Consider the following 18936-nt stretch of genomic DNA (forward strand, 5'->3'; position numbering starts at 1 on the left):
TCCCATTTATAAGACAGAGACGGTCCCACTGGGAGATCCAGGATGCAAAGGGCTTTTGAAAGGTGTGTGTGATTCAGATGGGTTAGACTAAGAGCTATAACAAGCAATCACCAATTCCCCACTGACATCACCACAGAGATCAAGTTCTTGCGCAAATCACAGGACAAGGTGGGTAGGCAGGTGGGATGGTGGGGTCAAGGTTCGGGAGTGGAGTAGGAGGGGCGGTTCTCCATGCAGTTATTCAGAGACTCCGTGTCCTTTCAATTAGTGCAGGGATTTTGAACTTTATTTTTTTTATTTTTATTTTTTTTGTCTGCCATGGTGCAAACTATGAGGAGCTCCACAGTCTCCCAGGACCTCAGCGTCCACTGAACTCTTTGTAGATGGTGGACACTTCGAGAAAGAGAGAGCAAGTGGAGGATCATGCAGGAGATTTTAGGGGCCAGGCCGAAAGTGGCATACATCGTTTCTATCCACGTGCTGCTGGCCGACACTCAGTCACATGGTGTCAACTGACTGCAAGGGAAGCTCGGAAACCCAAGTGTCCTGATGGCACATGTGGCACGTCAAATGACGTTGAAAGAACACAGAGCATGGTCTCAGCACAGTGTCACCTTCGCATAAACAATGGTCCAGCAAACCAGAGCCATTATACGGTAATTCAAATCTTTACTAAGAAGTCCAAAGAACAGATCCACTACGATGCTGCTGTTTTGTTTTTAAAAATATCGGGACACCTGGGTGTCTTGGTTAGTTAAGCATTTGACTCTTGATCTCAGCTCAGGTCTTCATCTCAGCGTTGGGAGTTCAAGCCCCAAGTTGGCCTCCACACTGGGCATGGAGCCTACTTTAAATAAATAAATAAATAAATAAATAAATAAATAAATAAAGTAATTAAAAAATAATATTACTGTACAGCGTACATTTAGGAAAGTTCACACATCCTAAGTGTACAGCTTGATGAGTTTTTTACAAACGGAACACACCTGTGTAACTAGCACTCTGATCAGGATATGACATCTCCAGCCCCTGGAAGCCTTCTTGAACCCCCTGCCGGTCACCAAGCCCCCTAGGTGAGCCACAGTCTTGCCTCCTCACCGCAGAAGTTAGTTTTTGCCTGGTTTAGAATATTCTATGCATGGAACCACTCCGCAGCTCTTGTCTTGCGCCTGGCTGCTTGTACTTACTGTGATGCTTGCGAAGGTCATTCATGTTGTGTCTAATTGTGTTGCTATCACTCTCCTTGCTGAAGACCATTCCGCGGTATGAAGGCATCATGATTTTCTCGTCCATTCTATTGCTGATGGGCATGGGGTAGTTTCAGGATATGGGGAGCGGTGCTGTTGTGAACATCCCCCCGCACATCTTCTGGGGGATGAACCCACACATAGATCTGTGGGGTTGGGCACCTCCTAGACCCAATTTCTCGAAGCGAGAACTGCCAAATCCGAGTCCGTGCAAATCTAGCAATAGTGGAAACTGGCGGTCTTGCAAAGTGCCTGCCTCACGCCGCCTCCCCCAGTGGGGGTGTAGGGGGTGCCAGCCCTTGGCTAAGTGTGCCTTACCCCAGCACTTCTGAGAATCCTCATTCCGCTTGGTCGCATTTGGTCCCTGACCCCTAAGGCCGTGCTAGAGCCCCCGACTTCTCACCTCCCCAAGAAGTCCCCAAAGTTGACATTTTTGAATCTCAACTTTTCTCCGTTTCTCTCTCTCTTTCCTCACTTGCAGTTTGCTCGCCCTCCGCCCATTCCCCGGATTCCGCGTCCAGAAAACGTGGGTGTAAGCGGGGGGGGGGGGGGGGGGGGGGGGGGAGCTGGGAGCGCTCGCTCCTCCCCAGTGTCTGTGTGTCTGTCCCACAGAGAAAGGGAATTAAAGACAACCCTTAAAATCATTAAGATGAAACCCCTGGGCGCGCGTGGGCTCTGATTAATGCTCAGTGCTCGGGGCGCGGGACCCGAGGGGTGAGCGGGGCACTGGAGGGGGGCAGGGACCCCCGAGACGCCCCTGCCAGCCCCTCCCCCGAGGGAGGGTGGCGGGGTCCTGCGCTGCAGAGGCCCCTGGACGCGCGAGGGCGAGGGCTCCGGGGCTGGGGCCTGGCCCGATCTTGCTCAAAGGTCACTGGTCCCCGCTCTGAGTCCCCGGGGGGCGCCCTGATTAATGCGCACCCCGGGCGGGCCCTGGGGCAGGAGACCGAGAGCAGCAGCGTTCCCCACCCTCTTGAGAAATGCATAATCATTAATCAACATTACTGGGCCCCACTCAGACTAAGTGGCCTCTTGTGATTAGGAATGGGTCCTTGAAAAATAAAAACGCAGTCTTTTAGCATTTTGAGTGTGTGCATTTGACAATGGCTTTCTTGATAGCGTGGGGGGCTGGGAGGGGAGCTCGCTGTGCAGGGCCTGTGGGGGGTGTGTGTGTGTTGGGGGGTGCAGGCCCGGCTTCAGGAACAAAGGCATTTGGAGGCATTATGGGTTTGGCCTTAGTGGCAGGAGATCGTGGGCTTTGCAGGGCTGATTCTGACCAACACATTTCCCCAGGACGAACCCTCCAGGAGGGCCGAGGGAGGTGGGGGCTGGCTTCCCTCTGGGACTTCCAAGTCACAATTCGTGACACACCCGAATGCCCTAGCTAGTGGGAAATAATCCGGCTCCCACCTAGGAAGGCTGTTGTGAAAATTAACTCAGGTCGTAGGTGTAAATCACTTGGCTCTCCTCAGAAACGTTAGTTCCCCTTCCCTACCCAACCATGAACTCATTTCGTCCTCACAATTGCCCTCTGATGGTTTCCCTGTGCCCATGCTGCAAACGAGTATACCCGGGGCTCAGAGGAAGCGCATGACACCCCTTCCCAGGGGAGGCAGATACACCTTCTGCGTATATTCAACACGCCGAGGTGCCTGGTGGACCTGGGCGAAGCTGACACTGCCCCCTACCAGCCCTGTGACCTGGAGCCACGTGCATGACCTCCCATAAACCTGAGCTCTACTGTCCTCAGCTTTAGAAAGAGAAGAGTGAGACCTTCCTCATAAGATGATGGTGACACCTCAGGGAACCGATGTTTGGGAAGCATCTTACACAGAGACTGTCCCCAGCGATATTTGTTCACCCGTCTTCTTCCCCTTTCCTTCAGAACGGCCATCAGTTTGGCCCTCACAACAGTCTGATGAGGTGGGTGGTACAGTTACAGGTGAAGAAACTGAGGCCCACAGGTGGTCACCCAGGCAGTTGGCCATGTCACGCTGCAGCGAAGCAGTAGTAGGGTCCCTTAGCACCAGCCTGCCGCCTTGGTTGGGTGTTGATTACAGGGAATGCAGTGGGCTCAGGGAGTCACCCTAAATGCCTGCATTAGAAATGATTCTACTTGGGGAGGTGGGGGGGGTAGGGTAGCTGGGTGACAGGCACTGAGGGGGGCACTTGATGGGATGAGCACTGGGTGTTATACTATATGTTGGCAAATTGAATTAAAAAAAAAACACCCTCCCCCCCCCAAAAAAAAACCCCAAAATAAAACAAAACAAAAGAAAAATGATTCTACTTGCTTGCAAGCCCTGGGGGTGGGAATTTTTTTAAGTCACTTTTTTTTCCTTATAAAAATCTGAGCTGGCCTCAGTTCTGTTCTGCTTATATGCACATGAAAGCCACGTGTGAGGATGCTGACAGCAGCATTATTTATACTAAGCCGAAACTAGAAGCACCCCAAGAATGGGCAAACTGGGTTACTCCTCCTCCAGTGGAATATTATCCAGCTAGGAGCACAAACAGAACAGGGCCGTAGAGAGCAACACTGGGGAATCTCAGAAACAATGTTGCATAGAAGAAGCCAGATGCAAAGGGATATCTGCTTTATGATCCCATTTATATAAAATTCAAGAAGAGGCACAACAGATCTATGCTGTTAGAAGGCAGGTTAGCAATTACATTTAGAGAGAGGGCAGTTTCTGGGAGGGCTCCTGGGGGGGCTCTGGGGGTACTGGTATATCCTATTTATTGATATGGGGGATGGTTCCCTTTATAAACATTTCTTGAGCTGTATACTCACAATTTGTATGCGTTTTGTAAGGACATTACACTTGAGTTTTAAATATTTTATTTATTTATTTGACAGAGAGAGAGATAGAAAGAGCGAGAGAGCATGAGGAGTGGCCCCAGAGGCAGAGGGAGACCCTGAGATCATGACCTGAGCCAAAGGCAGATTCTTCACCGACTGAGCCACCCTGGCGCCCCTATACTTGAGTTTTAATGTTTGTGTCAAAAGATTGTTGGGTAGGACAGCCCTGGTGGCTCAGTGGTTTAGCATCTGCCTTCAGCCCAGGCCGTGATCCTGGAGACCCAGGATCGAGTCCCATGTCGGGCTCCCTGCATGGAGCCTGCTTCTCCCTCTGCCTGTGTCTCTGCCTCTCTCTCTCTCTCTCTCTGTGTCTCTCATGAATAAATAAATAAAATCTAAAAAAAAAAAAAAAAGATTGTTGGGTAAATCAGAGACTCTGGGGAAGGCCGAGGCCCCTGGCCGTGACCTGCATGACCCCGCAGCAGAAGGGATCTGGTGAGATAGTGTCCCCAGGGAACATTCGAGGGACCAGGGTGCCAGGAGTCCTGGCTGCCCGGTGTGGGGAGGCTGCTGCGGCACCTGGACGCTGCAAGGGGCTTCTTCCCTCAGGTCTCCACTTCTATCCCAACAGGTCCTGGCGGCAGACTGGGTTTGTGGAGCCGAGGCCCCCTCCAGCTGCAGGGGGGGGCTGAGACCTTAACTTAGGGTTCCAGCTGCAGGGGAGGCTGAGACCTTAGCTTAGGAGGCGGAGCTCCTGGTGGGGAAGGAGCCAGGCCACCGGCTCAGGACAGTCGGAAACCACAGCAGCTGTTCCTGTGCTTGGGCCTCGCAAGGGCCCGGTGGGGACACAGCCTCTTGATCTTCCTCCTGCACCCCCCAAGGATGAGAAGCTGCATTGCCAGCTGGGTCCCAGTTGCTTTCTGCAAACGGAAGTGTGAGACTGGGAGGTGGGGAGGAGGGACAGGTGGTCCTTCCTCGGTGGCAGTGCAGTGTCAGGGCTGCCTGGGCTGCCTGGGCTCCTGGGCTCTGGGTGATAGCACGTGCCTCCCTTGCTGCCTTCCCCTCTCCCTCCATGTGCCCGTGAGTTTTCTGTGGCTGTCTCCCCCCTTTTCCCGAGGGACATGGACCTAAAAGTCACAGGGTGGGGTTCAGACACATGTGTGCAGAGGGCTGACTGGGGAAGCGTGGAGCCTCGAGCACCCCACTAAGGAGGGGGAGCTTCAGGCAGGCCCTGCGGGGCCCTCGGAGGGGAGTTAGCACGTCACAGGAAGGGCCCAAGCAATGGGTCCTCACCCCCCTCAGGGTCCTCACCCCCTCAGCCGGAGCTCAGGTTGCCAGGCTCCCCTGGGCAATGCCAGAGGCCCAGCAGGAGTGATGGGAAGCCGAGTGGCTGGAGAACCAGAGTCAGACGGACCCGGGGCCAGCAGGGCCATGTGCTCTCCCAGGGGCATGGCAGGCAACTCCCCTGATTTTTCTGGGCCTCAGGATCCCCGTCCTTAAGTGATAGATTAATACCTGCCCCGAGGGTGGTGCAGGGGAAGCCCTTTGCAGATAGAAGGGAGTGGTGTTCCTTGCAGAGGGAGCACTCTCTGCACCGCCCCCAACCGGAGGACCTTCAGCTGGGGAGTGACCTTGGCTTTCTCATCCTGCTGTCTGGAGTCCATCCCTCAGTGGCTCCGACTAGAGAAAGGACGCTCACGTGTCCCCTGGGCCTGGCACACTCACAGGCCCGGCGCTGGGCGGGGTGCTGGGGATACAGGGATGAAAAGGACTTTGTCTCTGCCCCGAAGGAGACTTACAGGGAGACACCGGCACGCAACCCGGCACTTACAGCTCCCCACGACCTGGGGGTGGGATCATGGGAAACTTCTGGAAGCAGGGCTTTCTAAGGAGGGGTGAACTAGATAGAGTGTCAGGTGGAGGGGCCCGTGGTTGCTCAGGTCTGGATGCAAGAGAAATGGAGTGTTGGGGAACTGGAGGAGAGTGGAGGCAAAGAGTGGGAGCAGGGAGCAAAGGGCCGAGGGTGAGTGAGGCCAGTCATGTCCTGCTGAGGGGTTGGACTCACTGGGCACATTGTTTGCCCAGCTGCAGGCTGACTTATAAGCTCCCAGCGTCAAGGGAGGCTGTGTCACCTGTTCTGAAATCCGAGCTGCGTCAGGCTCTGGGGTGAACGCTCTCTGTGCCTTTGTCCAGTGTTAACCTGAGCTGAGAGGAGAGGCTGCCCCCGGGGACCCCGGGGACGCTGGCCCCGGCCCTCTGCCCCGCAGTGAGCAGGCCGGGTCAGGACTGGAAGCCGCCCTGCTAGGACCTTCTCCACCCACTTCCCGCCTTGCGCCCTGCTCCTGATCAGACTGTGATGCCCTCTCTCTTCCTACTTGTCAGGCCAGGCCAAGAGTGACCACTGTGATTTTCCACCTGCCTCCCAGACAGGTGACTTTCGTAAGGAGACCGGAACAGGCTCACACGGATGTGTCTATGGGACAACTGAAGGTTGTTTTTTCATCTGAGAGTAGAAACCCGACAGCTCTGCAAGAAGAAGGCGGATAGGAATGAAGTAGAAGTGAAAACGAGAAGAGAGAGAAGTCTAAGCCTGGATCAGATTGATTCTGCTAAATCCCAGCCCCTTCTGCCTCCTGTCCGTGGGGTGCTCTTCTGTGTCTCAGATCTCAGTTCTGGTGGCAACTCCTCTAGGAAGCCAACCATGCCAGTGTCGAATTGATGCCCCTGCTCTTTTCCCGGTTCCTGTGTACATGCCTAATGGTGGCTGTTAACGACTTGTCTGCCTCCCCCATTAGACTGAGCTCACTTCCTTTAATAAGAGTGGATCGGACACCTCCTACGTGCCTGGCTGTCACAGGTCCTGGGTGGTCAAGGAGGAACTGGTCAAGGTTGTGGAGTGAGGTATGATCAACTGGGAGAACTGACAGTGGGGCCCCTTGGAGGTGGGGCCAGCGTGGATGCAGTTTTTCTTCCCCAGCAATTAAAGTACTTGATGCGAAGCGAGCACTCAAAAAGTGCGTGTTGTATGAGTGGTGTTGGCGCGGTGGATGTATTTACCAAATCCCAAAGAAGCTGAATTTGGAGAAAGATTTGCCCATGATCCCTTGAGATCTGAAGACTGTTGGTACTTCTTGCTTGCTTGAGCCCATCAAAGATGAGGTGACTCTGGCTTCCCATAGCTGCTGTTGGGCACAGGATACAAGGGGTAATTAACCTCTTCTGGCTCAGCCATGTTAGGAATAAGGGCATCGTTGGCTCTACCAAAGGTGACCCTGATGCAGGCTTGTAGTAATAATGTGTATAGTTCCAAAAAAAAAAAAAAGCTGGTTCTGGAGTCATGAAATTTCAGTTTTGGCCCTGGATGTGGAACTAGCTAGAAGACGATCTGAGGCAGATTACTCATGTTGGACTGCTCTTTTCCCAACTCTAAAACAAGGAGGGCTGGGTTGGATGGATCCCAACACCTGGCATTTTGGGGTCTCTGAATCGATGGCTTGTTTGCCTGGATTCCTGGCCAGAAACCACTTGAGTCCATTGCAACTTTTGCCTTCCTCAGGCTGGACCTCTTCAGGTGACCCAACTACTGCCTCCTGCTCTGTGTGCCTCTGAGCTCAGTAGCATCCCTGACGCCAACGTATGAGACAGAAACGTGTCTCTGAGTGGGTCCGCATCTCCAGGGTCCCTCGTCACTGGCTTCTGCTTGGGCTTGGCCCCGGTAGACGACGGCAGGAGACTGGAGGGCTGGAGGAGGGAGATGCCACATTTCTTCTTCATTTCCTCTTTCTTTGGTCATGTCACCAGCAACAGCTCCATCTGTCACTCCAGCCATGTGGCCCCTTCTCCACAGTGCCAGCCATGCCCAGGTTCTGGTCACAGCCTTCCCTCTACTGTTCCTTCCACCCTAGAGGTGGTAATGGCCTCCCGCAGTGGCCGGTCTCTGGGTGCCTTGCTCGTCCCTTGAACCCTGCTCCCACCTGTGGAAGAGATCCCTGCGATGAAGTCTCTTCAGTTGAACCCCCTGTGGTAAGTAAGGGTTCCTCTCGGGCTTCTGACCACCCAGCACTCTACCAGTTATGGAGTCAGCCCTCACAGAACTCCACTACGCAGCCTTTATCTTCCTGTTTTACACCCAAGGGCACCAAGCCTCAGAGAGGCTGTGACTTGCCCCACGACCACGAGATTTGAATCATTTGGCCTCATTGTCTGTGTCCTTCCTCATTGGTTGCACCAACCATGTGGAGTTTCCATCTCCTTCCCTGTCTCCAGGCAGAGTGGCTTCTAAATTCTTTTGTTCTTCCTATTTTTCCTTTCTGGCATCTTGGGACGGGCTATTAGGCCATCTAGGTTCTAACTTTCATGTCTGGAAAATGTCAGTGTGCCTACCTAGAGTCTTAAATCAGCCGTGTTGGCAATAATTGGTGTGAGTCGTTAGCTTAAATCGGCTTCCCCCTCGGTCCGCAGGCAGCTCACGCAGGCAGGGAGGCAGCCTGCTAACGAAGGAGCTTTGTTCTGGCTGCAGGGAGGAGGAAAGACAACCGATGGCCTACTGCCACTCTCTCTGACTCAGGGCTTGAGGCCTTTAGATTTGGCCTTGACCTTGGCAGCCGAAAACCTCTCCCCCATTTATCCTAAGGAAATAGTCAGAGAAATGGGAGAAGAATGCACAAAGATCACAGTGGCAAAACAACCTGCATGTCCGTCGGCAAGAGACTGGTTAAATAGATCATGGTCTGACATTGGAAATGGCTCATTTAAAAACCCACTAAAACCAAGCTGCATTTGTCGATACGGAAAAATGTCCAGAGCAAGTTGTGAAATGAAAGGAGCAGATTATAAACCAGTGTACATGGAGGTACATGGAGGAATGCCATTTTCAGAAAAGATAATCTTTATTGTTTTGCTCTCTATCTCTGTCTCCAACCTGGCAATCCGACCATCTCCAAACTTTAAGCCCATTGACTCCTGGCTGCTTCCAAACACATCTGGCAAGGCCCATTTCCCCATCCCTACTGGGGAACTCCTAGCCCGCCCTTGAGACTGTTCCAGATGCAACTCCTCCTCCACTCTTCCCGGGCTCTGCCCTGGGTGCTTTGCTCACCACTGTGGCCACTCCTGCTGGGTTAGGGTGAAGTTACTTCCTGTCTTCCTCAGGAGTAAGGCCATGGTTGGATTCAGTTTGGGGACTCCAGAGCTCAGCCCGTGGTACATGCTCTGTACTTGGTTATTGAATCAATGACTGACATCTGGAGCCCCTGACATGTCACGCTGCAGAGGCCACATCTTATGTTGCATTCCTGCCAGAGTCCTGTAGGATTCGAGAATCAAGTCACGGACGCAATCGCAGAAATGCAATGAAACGGTATTTTGATGTGAAAGACAAAGAAAGGCTGAGACACTTCTTCAAATGGAAAGAGAGCAAAGAAGCATGACAAGTAACTGCAAAAGGTGATCCAGGACTGGATTCTGGAAACAAAAAGTTGATATAAAAGGCAGTATTAGCCAATTGGCAAAACCAGAGTATGGGTTGTATATAAGGTAGCGGTATTTTAGCAATGACAATTTCCTGAATTTGATAAATGCATTGTGGCTCAATTGGAACACTGCTTTACTGGAATTTTGTATCATAAACCTTTCAAAGGTACAGAAAAATGGAGAAAACGGTGTAATAAACATCTGTATGCTCATTACTTTGAGTTAACAATTGTTGCCATCTTTTGTTTTCTGAGGTATTTTAGATATTTACAAGTAAATTATGTATAACTCATGACATTTCACTTCCTCATCGTGTGCATCTTTAAACAATAAGGACACTGTCTTATGTAATCCCAACACCATTAACGTACCTAACAGTTAACAATAATTTCCTAGTATCATCTAATACCACCCATATTCAGATTTCCCCATTTTGCCTCTAAGTATCTCTTAGAGTTTGTTCAAACCAGGGTCCAATCAAGACCATGTATCTATCGTAACTGGTTGTTATACAAGAAAAGCCTTAAATGTGTGCCCTAGATCGTTATTTTCTTTATCTTATTCAAGTCCTTCCTTCTTGCCCTCCCCTCTTTCCCTACCTTCCTTTTTTCCTTCTTTCCTCCCAACAATATTGATCGAGAGCCTTATGATGTGTTAGGCATCGGGGAAGTAAAGATGAATAAGCTAAGATCCTTGCCTTAGGGATCTCGCAGCCTAATGAAGGAGGAAGAGTCACATGGACGGATAATTATAAAACAGTGTGTGAGAGCTCTGCCAGAGATAGATGCTGGGTAGTCCACAGTTCTTTGCAACTTCTATCAAATGGTGAGAAGGAAAAGAAAGAAAAATTGGTTTAGGAGGTAGTCGGAATAAGTAATTAAATAGAGCAGTTTTATAGGTCACCATGTGGATTTCAAATTTCCTTGATCTCCTAGTTCTTCATTCTTAGGATTAACAGGGGTCGGTCCCTAATAGCATTTGATAGCCATTTGTTTCAAGTCTGTGTTTATTTCTCTTACAGCCCCTTGAAAGGCTCCACTCAACCCACGCCTCCACTCCCAATCAGCCTTCCATGACCACAAACACGAAAGCCAGACTCCTAGCAACGAGTACTGTCCACTCCCCTGGCCTGGGAGGAAATAGAAGAACCCTCAGCCTACGTGACCCTTGGTGCATATATCCCACCTGCCAGCCCAGGTGCTCTTTCCAGTGCTGGGATGGGTGGTGAGCCATGACGTTCCCTTGAGGAGGGGCTACAGCATAGCATGGTGGTCGAAAGCATGGGCCTGGGTCTCAGAGAGCCCTGGGTTCAAATCCTGACTCTGGCACTTGTTAATTTCTGTGGCCTTGGCCACATTGCTAAATCCAGTCTTGAGGAGATCTTTCTTTTCTTTTCTTTCTTTTTTTCTTCTTTCTTTCTTTCTTTCTTTCTTTCTTTCTTTCTTTCTTCTTAAGATTTTTTTTATATTTATTCATGAGAGCACAGACAGAGAGGCAGAGAAACAGGCAGAGGGAGAAGCAGGCTCCCTGTGGAAATCCTGATGCAGGACTTGATCCCCAGACCCCCAGGATCATGATGAGGCCAAAGGCAGGTGCTCAACCCCTGAGCCACCCAGGCTCCCCTTGAAGAAATCTTTCTGTAGTCTAAATTTTACTCCTCTGGTGGAGACAATGACACGATTTTCTTGTGCCCTGGAAGTCCTTTTTTCTTGGGGTCCTAGCCATTCTTACACAATATGACAATAGTCTGCTGCACAAAAGAATGAGAAATACCACGGAAAAGCTCTGGAATACACGTGGATTTAACAATCCCTTAAAGAGGAATTCATCCTGCAAAGGTCAGCTCAGTCCTCAGCCTCACCAGGTGGCTGGTGCCCAGGGTTTGTTCACCTCTGCAGGGCCAGGACGGTGCTTAGGAGACTGTGTCCAGGCATAGAGCAAGGGCAGCTGCCTTCCCAGAGCAACTGGTTAGATGACCCCAAACAAAGGCTCCCTGTTTCTCTAACAAAGCCATTGTGAATGTTGCTTGGCTTGAGGAGAGATGTAGAGTGATGGGTTCTGGATTTGGAGAAATATTCTCGAACAGCCTGCTTTTCAGTTTTCCATGCTGCCATTTGCTTGCTCTTTAATTAAACACTGTTTATGGGCACATATGCTTCTTCAAAGTTCCCTGGGGGAGCTTGCTGACAATCTTCGCTCCCAAGCTTTAGAGCTCTTGTCCTAAAGTTTCTTTAGCTCGCTGCTGTCCTGAAATATCTCCCCAGAGCCTTCCGTTGAGGGGAGGGGTTTGGGAGCTGGAATCTGGAGACTTTTAAGAGGGGTATCAGCCCAGCCTCGCTAAATCATAGGATCTCAGAGTTGGAATGAACAGTTAGTTGATGGTCATCTGGTCTAAAGCCCCTCCTTTTTTCAAATAAGGAAACTGATGCTTAAAGAGAGGCAGTGACCTTCCCAGGGTAATACGCACATTTGTGTATGACTCCTAAGCATAGGTTAGATTCAGGGCTCCTGAATCCTGGGGTGATCTTGCCATGGATGGCCGTGTGGTTGTGTCCTCTGCTGCTCGCCCATGTTTCTACTATTTCAGGATGCAGAATTCTTACCAGACAGAGCAGTATGAGCAAATGTAAGATAAGTAGGGTCCATGGAAATGGGTAATGAGTTTCATCCTATTAATAGCAGGACATGTTTTTGGCTGGTTTTCCAATTTCATTTTGCATTTACTTCAATGACTTCATGTAACCCTATTCCAACTGTGACCCACATGGTCCAGTCCTAGATCCACTTATGGAAGCACAGTCCAAATAAGCCAAAACCTGACAAAAAAGGGAAATTAGCTCCCCCCCCCCCCTTCATCTTTCTAAAAGAACATTAAGCAGGCTTCCGGGTAGATGACCCATTGGCAGCATGCCTTATATGTTGTTTAGACTCTTGGCCAGTTTTCTCTTGTCCTACACTCTGAAGCTATTCACTACTCAAAAATTCCTTCTTTTCCACCAGCCCTCATGACTTCTACTTCCTGAACTTCCTCTCTTTTCTCTCTCCATTCTTTATTACATAGGGCAATTTAACCTCTTTCCTGAAGTGCTTCTACTCCTCCTCTGACCTTTTTGCTGCTGTCCTTCTTTGCTCATTCCAGACCCTGCACCAAAAAAGTCTAGGAATTGGCCTCTCAGGAGCTAAGGGAGAAGGGAGAATTAGGTTGTTAACTAGAGGTTCTCTTGGGCGGGTTGGGTCAAGGAAGGAAGTTTGTAGACATTCATCTATTTTATCCCATCACGGATGTTTCCCTGCAAAAATTTATTTTCGAATATCTTACTACCATCCTTGTCTAGTTAAACTTGTGATATTGCTGGTGCAGATCTATTCCTACAACACACAAATGAATGCACACTTGCCTTATCCCTTTGGGGCTGGACTCTGTCTGCAAGGAGACCACAGCTTACGTGGCGGACCATGTGTCTCGAATTATAATAGAGACATGCAAAAGGGGTCTTAGGAACACAGAGGAAGAAGCAAAGGATGTGGCTAGAAGGGGTCAGGAGAGGATTCTTGGAGGACCTGATATTCATCTGGGACTTGCATGAGTCACGGTGTTTGCCAGGTGAAGGAGGAAGAAAAGGGAAGTTCAGGCACCAAGAAGAGCAGGTGTAAAGGCACAAGGCAAGAGAGAACCTGGAGGGTGTGGGGGACACTAAATGGTTGAGGATGGGCTTGAACCGTGTGTGTGTAAGAAAGAGAGTGGGAGACAGAGACAGAGGGAGGGAGGGAGAAGTGGGATGGTGATACAGTGGATGTGAGGTTGGTTAGGAGGTATAGGCAGGGACTGGAGCCAACAAAAACTTACGTGTTGAGTCCAGAAGCTTGGGCTTTGTTCTGCAGGCAGTGGGAGCTGCTGACAGGCAGACAAGATGTGTGATCAGACTTGTGTTGTAGGAAAGGTCACTCAGGCTACAGTCTAGGGAGCCAGTGGGGAGACAGGGCAGGAGGCTGTGCAGGGAGGGCAAGAGGTCAGGGTCTGCATGATGACAGCAATGGGGTGGATGATTGGTCATTGGAAAGATATTTGGGGGCTAGAAGGGAGAAAACTTGTGGTTAAAACTCAAGGAGGAGTGACAGGTGGAAACTATCTCCCCACCCCAAATTCTGACTTGGGTAATTGGCCGCTGCTGCTGCCATTTACCCAGACAGGAAACAGGGGTGGGGTATGTGGCCAAACACAGGTGTGTGCTCCTTAAATTCCTGAAAGTCAAATTTTAACTTAATCTGCTTGGTTTCTGGTTTCTCTTTTTAGATTAAAAAAGTATTTATTTATTTATTTATTTTGAGAGAGAGAAGGGGGTTAGAGAGGAAGGGAAAGAGAGGGAGAATCTCAAGCAGACTCCCTGCTGGAATGGAGCCTGACTCAGGGCTTGATCTCACTACCCTGAGATCATGACCTAAGCCAAAACCAAGAGTTGGATGCTCAACCACCTGAGCCACCTAGGCGCTCCTGGTTTCTATTATCATATTAAGGATATATAGATATACAGATACTTATTTTTATTTTTTACATTTATTTATTTACTTGAAAGAGGCTTTTTATTTTTTAAAAAAGATTTGTTAAATTTATTTGACACAGAGAGAAAGTGCACAGGAGTACAGATGGGGGAGGGGCAGAAGGAGGAGCAGGCTCCCCACAGAGCAGGGAGCCCAATTCAAGGCTCCATCCCAGGGTCCTGGGATCATGACCTGAGCCGAAGGCAGATGCTTAACTGACTGAGCCACCCAGGAGGCTGGAAAGAGGCTTCAAAATTTTTTTAATTCCATAAATTAATAAATAAAAAATCTTAAAAAATATTGGGGCTGCCTGGGTGGCTTAGCAGTTTAGCACCGCCTTCGGCCCAGGGCCTCATCCTGGAGACCCAGGATCGAATCCCACGTCGGGCTCCCTGCATAGAGCCTGCTTCTCCCTCTGCCTCTCTCTCTCTCTGTGTCTCTTATGAATAAATAAATAAATTAATTAAAAATTTTAATTCCAGTACAGTTAACATACAATATTATATTATTTGCAAGTGTACAATAAAGTGATTCAACAATTCTGTACCTGACTCAGTGCTCATCACGATAAGCATACTCTGATTCCCCATCACCTGTTCCCCCCCTCCCCTCTGATTACCATCAGTTTGTTTTCTTAAGAGTCTGTTTCTTGGATTCTCTCTCTTTTCCTTTGCTCATATGTTTTGTTCCTTAATTCCGCACAAAAATGAAGTCATATAGTATTTGTCCTTTCCCTGGCTGACTTATTTCACCCAGTATTATACTCTCTAGCTCCATCCTAATTCTTTTTTTATATTCCTATTCTTAACACTCCCACCACTTTCTATCTCTATAGATTTGCCTATTTGGGACATTTCATATAAATGGAACCATAGCCAATTCATTTTAAAATATAATCTAATTGGGGCGCCTGGGTGGCTCAGTTGGTTAAGCATCTGCCTTCAGCTCAGATCATGATTCCAGAGTCCTGGGATCGAGCTCCATGTCGGGTTCCCTGCTCAGCGGGGGAGACTGCTTCTCTTTCTCTCTCTGCCTGCTGTTCCACCTGCTTGTGCTCTCTCTCTCTGTGTTAAATAAATAAATAAATAAATAAATAAATAAATAAATAAATAAATAAAATCAATCTTAAAAAAACCCCTCTAATCTGCCCTTTCATTTCCAGTTATCAGTTCTGCAGACATGCGCTGGGCAGTGGGGTCACAGCATCTGTTTTAGTCAAAACTCTTTCATTGCCAAATGACAGTAACACAGCTCCAACTAACTTAAGCAAAAGGGGGATTTCTTGGCTGATATAACTGGGAAAGATGGGTGAGCCTACCTTTAGGATTAGCTGGATCTGAACACTCAAATGATCTCAGACTTCTCTTTCATGCTTTTTCTCTTTCTTCCCATCCCACCCCCTCCTCTCCATCCCCAACTTAAATTTTTATAAACCTTGAGATAGATGTTGATTGGTCCTGGTGAGTCATGCGTGTTCTCCTTGGACCACTCACTGAGGTCAGAGGTGAGTGCCACGATTGGCTAGACCTCAGTCACATGACTCCTCATGGCCAGAGGGTCCTGCTCTGTGCTGGGGCCACACCAACAGCCTGTAGTTGGCCCAGGGGGAGAGCAGGTGCCTAGAAGACTTCTCCAGTGGGGAGGGATGTGAGAATTGCTGAAAGGGAGGGGCAAGGGATGCTGGGAGGTGAAAGCAACCAATGTTCAGTCCACTTTCCGACTGGAGGAGCAGCGCACAAAGAGAGGCTTGAACAGCAGACCCACCTGTGGTCAGCACCACATAGATCCCGTTGATGGTGAGTGCTCCAGGAGTTCAGAGCATCAGGGCTCCCTGAGAGCCAGTGGGATATGTGTCTTCCTTAAACCCAGCTTCCCGTCTTCCAAGATTTACCTTGATTTGGTCTGGAAGAACAGGGGGCTAGGCAAGAATTGGGGTGGGGGATGCTAAGAGGGGAGACTGCATGGACGCAGGGAGCATTCAGCCATCAGTAGGCAGACCAGTGTGGCCACAGGAGGAGCTTGTGTAAGGAATTGGGGGATACATTTGGAAGTACGGACCGGATCCCAAGTTCTGTGACCCAAACTCAGCTCTGGGAAGCAAGTCTGAGGCAAAAGACTCAGAATATATTTTGTTTCACTTTACATCTGTTTTATATAATATTTTATTTGTTTTGGGAAATCCCAAACCACTTTTTGATTTCCCATCATACAAGCAAATAACATAATCTTTGGCTGTTTCTCAGGTTCTTTCCAAGCAGATAATCACTTCTGTTTTCTCATGACAGGGTTTGAATCGAATTGGTTGCTCAAAACTGATGGTTTCTTCTTTTGTTACACGTCATAGACTGCTAGCTGGATTCCTAGTACTTAACATCCTGACACTGTAGAAACTCTTTCATTTCTGCTGCTTCTGTCTTCCTATCATTTATCCATCTGGAAACTCCTACGAATCCTTCAAAATATAGATCAAGGTTCCCTGAAGAGGAAACAGACTGTGCCTGCCTTGTCTCTCACCTGGCACTTAGCACGGGGATAAATAAATACATGTGTGAGTGAAGAGTTCACATCTATGAAGTATAAATATGGCACAGAGATTTTGTGTCAGTTAGGAGTGTATCTGATCGCAAGTATCAGACAAATCCGGTAAGTGGTGGGTTAGTAAAGAGAGATTTTCTTTTCTCACATATCAAGATGTTTGGAAAGGGAACCTTGTCCTCTGTTGGTGGAAATGTAAATTGGTACGGCTACTATGGGAAAACAGTGTGGAGTTTTATCAAAAAATTAAAGATAGGACTACCCTATGATCAGCAATTCCATTTTTGGATATTTATCCAAAGAAAATAAAAACGTTAATTTGAAAAGATATTTGTACCCCTATGTTCATTGCAGCATTATTTACGATAGCCAGGATATGGAAGCAACATGAGTGTCCACTGATGGACAAATTGGTAAAGAAGATGCAGTATATGTATATATATTGCATTTATATATATATATATACACACACACATATAAATACACACACAATGGAATATTACTCAGCCATAAAAAAGAATGAAATCTTGCCATTTTTGACAACACAGATGGAGCTAGAGAGTATTATGCTAAGCGAAATAAGTTAGGCAGAGAAAGATGGATACCATGATTTCACCTACATGTGGAATCTAAAAAAAAACAAAATAAATGAACAAAGCAAAACAGATTTATTTTATTTAAAGACTTTATCCATCCACTCATAGACACACAGAGAGAGGCAGAGACACAGGCAGAGGGAGAAGCAGGCTCCACGCAGGGAACCCGACGTGGGACTCGATCCCGGGTCTCCAGGATCACACCCCAGGCTGCACGCGGCGCCAAACCACTGCGCCACCAGGGCTGCCCAGCAAAACAGATTTATACAGAGAACTGGCGATTGCCAGAGGGGTGGGGGTAGGGAGAGAGATGAAATAGGTAAAGAAGTCTAAAGGTACAGTTATAAAATACGTGAGTCATGGGGATGTGATGGACAGCTTAGGGAATATAGTCAATGACATTGTAAGAACTTTGGTGACAGATGGCAACCCGACCTGGCATGGTGATCGTTTTTTTTTTTTTTAATTTTTATTTATTTATGATAGTCACAGAGAGAGAGAGGCAGAGACATAGGCAGAGGGAGAAGCAGGCTCCATGCACCGGGAGCCCGATGTGGGATTCGATCCTGGGTCTCCAGGATCGTGCCCTGGGCCGAAGGCAGGCACCAAACCGCTGCGCCACCCAGGGATCCCTGGTGATCGTTTTGTAATGTAAAAGACATCAAATCATCATCTTGAACACCTGAAATGAATAGGCTATTGTATGACAATTATAATCCAATTGAAGAAATAAGTTTGAAGCTTTCACCTGTGGCACGGAGTCGGGGGCTCAGTGAAGCTGTGAGATACTTAGTCTCAAGATCACCGAGGCATCCGAGGCCAGAAGGGAGAAATGAGAGTGGCACCAGCTATGGGGGAGCCTTCTGCTGTATGTCTCATTAGCCATTCGTAGCTGCAAGGGAAACAGAGTTTCTCCCCTAGGGTTGGGGTACATTAGTGCCTGGGTGATATCTTGGTTCTGTTAGCAACGAAGAAGGAGGGGATGGGTACTAGCTAGGCCACCAATGGCATCCACTACAGATTTCGTCTCCCGTTCCAAGGTTAATAGATTCGAGGTGGAGTTCTGTGTTAAATATTGTGAAAGTTTGTCCAAGCCCAGCAGGCAAAGGCACTTTGATTATTAATGTCTGTCATAGGTATGGGGTGGGGCACATGGCATGCTTGGTGTATATGTGCCATTTGCTGTGTTTGGTCCAGCCAATAGATTGATCTGTGTGGGGAACTATTTCTTCCCCCCACCCTACCCCTGCCTGCTCTGTGTGCAGGGAGCCGGACTCTGACAGGCTGGATCAATAAGTCCCCTTGCTTTCTGACCTTTGATTGGGTTTGGCCATTGGAAGGCAGTGGCCAGAGGGCTGAGGATGGGAGTAGAATGATGTCAGGGTAGTTATTCCCCAACTTCACCCCTGCTGGGTCACCATGGTTATGAAGGCCACGCCTCCTTGCAGGTAGCCTCCTCTGTACATCTGTCCCCTATGGGTTCCAGTAATTGCTCTATTCCCCATCCTTTCAGGCCAAATCCCTATGTCTTCCCTTGTTGGTTTCCCCAAACCCTGCCTCCACTTTTGTAAACAATACACTTTAAAAACTTATTTATTTTTAAAGATTTTATTGATTTAGTTGAGAGGGCGATAGTCAGAGAGAATGGGAGTAGTGGGGAGGGACAGAAGGAGAAGCAGGCTACCCCCTAACCCGGGAGTCCCTTGTGGGGCTTGATCCCAGGATGCCAGGGCCACAAGCCAAGTCA

Source organism: Vulpes vulpes, chromosome 13, assembly GCF_048418805.1.
Source record: "Vulpes vulpes isolate BD-2025 chromosome 13, VulVul3, whole genome shotgun sequence".
NCBI lineage: Eukaryota > Metazoa > Chordata > Mammalia > Carnivora > Canidae > Vulpes > Vulpes vulpes.